Raw genomic sequence first — 5,000 nt, 5'->3', positions numbered from 1 at the left:
TAGTCCTACAGTATCACCTCTGGCCTGTATCTAGTTGATCTAGGGTGTATTCATTAGTCCTACAGTATCACCTCTGGCCTGTATCTAGTTGATCTAGGGTGTATTCATTAGTCCTACAGTATCACCTCTGGCCTGCATCTAGTTGATCTAGGGTGTATTCATTAGTCCAACAGTTGCAAAATGAGAGTTTCAATTGGACAAATGCAGGTATGTTCATTCCATTAAATAAATGTTTTTCAACTGAATCGGCGGAATGAATCACAGGCAAACACACGTCACTTTCTTGGCAGCCACATACAAACAGCATGATCACTTTGTTCATTGTATATTTCCTTCTCACATCTACACGCTCTCCTCCTCTCACCTTTTCCCCTCGAATGTGGACTTCAATACGCCAGCTATCTGTGACCAGGCAACAAATACTTTCCCAATCAAACCTTTATATCATAACCGCGAACAGCTGCACACAGCCGACATTGTTGTCACCATACTAGTCAACGTAATAGTCAACATAGTTTGTAAACTTGCTACTATCATGCAGTACAGTCAGCATGCAGTTTTATTGGCACCGGTGGGCCCCGATGTCAATAAATTAATAAAACCAAAAGGTTACCTTGACTTGGAAGAGTTAAAGTATTGGGATAGTCATAGCCAGCTAGCATTCCTCTCTGCTTGAGCCGGGTGTTTGAGTAGGCTCAACTAGCTAGCTGCATTTGCTAGCTAAGTGACGTGAAAGTGAAAAAAATACTATATAAGTTTGAGAGAAATAAGCTTTTTGTGCGTATGGAACATTTCTGGGATCTTAGAATGTGTTATGCACTGCACTGCTAGCTAGCTATAGCTTATGCTTTCAGGGCTAGATTCATTCTCTGAGCCTTTCATTGGATGAACAACATGTCAGTTCATTCTGCAAGAGCTCTGAAAGGTTGGAAGACGTCCTCTGGAAGTTGTCATAATTACTGCCTCCTAGGTTTTGTATTGAAGTCAATGTACCCAGAGGAGGACAGAAGCTAGCTGTCCTCCGGCTACACCATGGTGCTACCCTACAGAGTGCTGTTGGGGCTACTGTAGACCTTTATTGCAAAACAGTGTGTTTTAATCAATTATTTGATGACGTGAATATATTTACCATATATTTTATATTTTATATTTAGTTTTATCTGAAAAGTGTAACTTTTCAAATGTTTCACTGTTTTTATTCTGATTATATTCACTGAGGATGGTCCTCCCCTTCCTCCTCTGAGGAACCTCCACTGGTGCACATTGTATGCTTGAGCATGAGTTTGCGTGAATGCGTGTGTGTGTGTGTGTGTGTGTGCGTGCGTGTGTGTGTGTGTGTAAATGCGCACGTGTTTATGCTGTGTGTGAGAACCTGTTTCGATCACTGCATCTGACCAAAACAAGAGGAGGAGGACAGGAGCTCGAGGACTTCAAAGCACCACCTCCAATCTACTCTCTGCTTCCCTGGTGCTTCCCTGTCTGCTTCTCTGGTGCTTCCCTGAGCAAACACTCCACGTTTACAGTTCCAGAGTGACAAAGAAAGCTACACTGAACAAAAATGTAAATGCAACATGTAAAGTGTTCGTCCCATGTTCCATACGCACAAAAAGCGTATTTCTCTCAAACTTCCTGAGGCCCATGTTCGTGCCATTCATCCGCCACCATCACCTCATATTTCAGCAGTTTAAGCAAGGCCACATGACGCAAGGATCTGTACCCAATTCCTGGAAGCTAAAAATGGCTCAGTTTTTCCTTGGCCTACATACTCACCAGACATGTCACCCATTGAGCATGTTTGGGATGCTGTGGATCGACGTGTACGACAGCGTGTTCCAGTTCCTGCCAAAATCCAGCAACTTCACACAGCCATTGAAGAGGAGTGGGACAACAAGCCACAATCAACAGCCTGATCAACTCTATGCAAATGAGATGTGTCGCGCTGCATGATATAACGGTGTTCACACCAGATACTGACTGGTTTTCTGATCCACGCCCCTACCTTTTTTTTTCAAGGTATCTTTGACCAACAGATGCATATTTGTATTCCCAGTCATGTTAAATCCACAGATTAGGGTCTAATTAATTGATGTTAACTGACTGATTTCCTTATATGAACTGTAACTCAATAAAATCTTTGTTGTTGCACGTTGCGTTTATATTTTGTTGTTCAGTATAATTAAAGGAGAAACACTGGCAGTTTTCCACCACAACTTTTAGTTTAACAGTTTAATTAGATGAATATTATATATATATATATATATTTATTTTTTATTTTTTTCTTAACAAACTGTTGATGGGAAACCAACACACTGCGTATCCACAAATACAACCGTACAGGTTTTGGACATGTATTATTTTGTAATAACAATTATTAGATTAGATATTATTATTATTTTTATTATTATTATTATTATTATTATTATATTATTAGATATTAGAAAAAATATTAATCTGTGAAGTTGTGGATAAACAAACTAATACTATTATTCATCTAATGTATTATTAATTGTATTATAGTACTAATAATATTATCCATCTAAGGAACAATATTGTCCAATGACAGTAATGGTGACATTGGCCCTCAGTTGAACCATTGGTGAAATAATACAAAAGAAGATGGTTGTTTTTGTGAATGAAGTACACCGGATGTTCCCCTTAAACCACTCGAGTGTTGCTTTAGCAGTATGCTTAGGGTCATTGTCCCGCTGGAAGGAGAACCTCCGTTCCAGTCTCAAATCTCTGGAAGACTGAAACAGGTTTCCCTCAAGAATGTCCCTGTATTTTAGCGCCATCCATCATTCCTTCAATTCAGACCAGTTTCCCAGTCCCTGCCGATGAAAAACATCCCCACAACATGATGCTGCCACCGCCATGCTTCACTGTGAGGATGTGTTCTCTGGATAATGAGAGGTGTTGGGTTTGTGCCAGACCTAGCGTTTTTCTTGATGGCCAAAAAGCTCAATTTTAGTCTCATCTGACCAGAGTACCTTCTTCCATATGTTTGGGGAGTCTCCCACATGCCTGTTGTCAAACCCCAAACGTGTTTGTTTATTTTTTTCTTTAAGCAAAGGCTTTTTTTCTGGCCACTCTTCCATAAAGCCCAGCTCTGTGGAGTGTACGGCTTAAAGTGGTCCTATGGACAGATTCTCCAATCTGCTCTGTGGAGCTTTGCAGCTCCTTCAGGTTTATCTTTGGTCTCTTTGTTGCCTCTCTGATTAATGCCCTCCTTGCCTGGTCTGTGAGTTTTGGTGGGCGGCCCTCTCTTGGCAGGTTTGTTGTGGTGCCATATTCTTTCCATTTTTTAATAATGGATTTGATGGTGCTCCGTGGGATGTTCAACGTTTCTGATATATTTTTATAACCTAAACCTTTGTCCCTGACCTGTTTGGAGAGCTCCTTGGTCTTCATGGTGCCGCTTACTTGGTGGTGCCCCTTGCTTAGTGGTGTTGCAGACTCTGGGGCCTTTCAGAACATAATGAGATCATGTGACAATTAGATTGCACACAGGTGGACTTTATTTAACTAATTATGTGACTTCTGAAGGTAATTGGTGGCACCAGATCTTATTTAGGGGCTTCACAGCAAAGGGGGTGAATACATATGCACACACCACTTTAATGTTTTTTATTTTGTATAATTTTTTGGAACATGTTGTTTTTTTCATTTCACTTCACCAACTTGGACTGTTTTGTCCATTACATGAAATAAAAATAAAAATCAATTTAAATTGCAGGTTGTAATGCAACAAAATAGGAGAAACGCCAAGGGGGATGAAAACTTTTGCAAGGTAACAGCAATATTACTCATTTAAATTTACCGTCATATTATCCATCCAAAATAACAGTAATATTGGCCATCCAAAATAATGAAAATATTGTCCAAACAAACTAATATTATATTGACTATCCAAAATAATGGTAACTTTGAATATTCAAACCAACTGTAATTTTTCCAATTCAAATTTATAGCAATATTGGCCATCTGGTAAGCCAAGCTGTTGAGGTGGTACCATTGGTGGAACTATATGACAAAAGATGTTTGGGTACATTGTACATTGTTTTGTGAATGTTAGGAAGCTGTGGACTGGAGAGAAATAAGTCATGTGAATTCCACAGTAATATTGGCCATCAAAATAATCAGTAATGTTATCTGTCCACAGTAACATTATCTGTCCACAGTAAGAGTAACATTATCTGTCCACAGTAAGAGTAACATTATCTGTCCACAGTAACATTATCTGTCCACAGTAACATTATCTGTCCACAGTAAGAGTAACATTATCTGTCCACAGTAACATTATCTGTCCACAGCAACAGTAACATTATCTGTCCACAGTAACATTATCTATCCACAGTAACATTATCTGTCCACAGTAACAGTAACATTTTCTGTCCACGGTAACATTATCTATCCACAGTAACAGTAACATTATCTATCCACAGTAACAGCCTATTACATATCTAACAGTACTCTTAAACATCTCGTGGAATTTGTGTTGGATTACTTGCGTGTGTGTGTGTGTGTGTGCTCATGTGTGCGTGCATGCGTGTGTTTGTGTGTGTCTGGCACAGCGTCTGGCATCCTTCACACCAACACAGTGAGGACAAACATTGACCTGATGTCCCAGGGACATTACAGATGGTGGGAAGTACCCCCCCCCCCTGAAGGACTGTACCAATCCTGATGTTCCAGGGACATTACAGATGGTGGGAAGTAACCCCCCCCCCCCTGAAGGACTGTACCAATCCTGATGTTCCAGGGACATTACAGATGGTGGGAAGTAACCCCCCCCCCCCCCCCCTCCTGAAGGACTGTACCAATCCTGATGTTTCAGGGACATTACAGATGGTGGGAAGTAACCCCCCCCCCCTCCCCCCCGAAGGACTGTACCAATCCTGATGTGTCTGTTGTGTATCCCCATATGGCTCTGGTCAAAAGTAGTGCACTATTTAGTGAATAGGGTGCAATTTGCGGTGCACACAGAGAGACAGAATGAGTGG

The sequence above is a fragment of the Oncorhynchus mykiss genome, chromosome 17, assembly GCF_057628025.1.
Source record: "Oncorhynchus mykiss isolate SJ-2025 chromosome 17, ASM5762802v1, whole genome shotgun sequence".
NCBI lineage: Eukaryota > Metazoa > Chordata > Actinopteri > Salmoniformes > Salmonidae > Oncorhynchus > Oncorhynchus mykiss.
The sequence above is the reverse complement of the archived record's forward strand: the minus strand, read 5'-3'. Positions refer to the sequence as shown.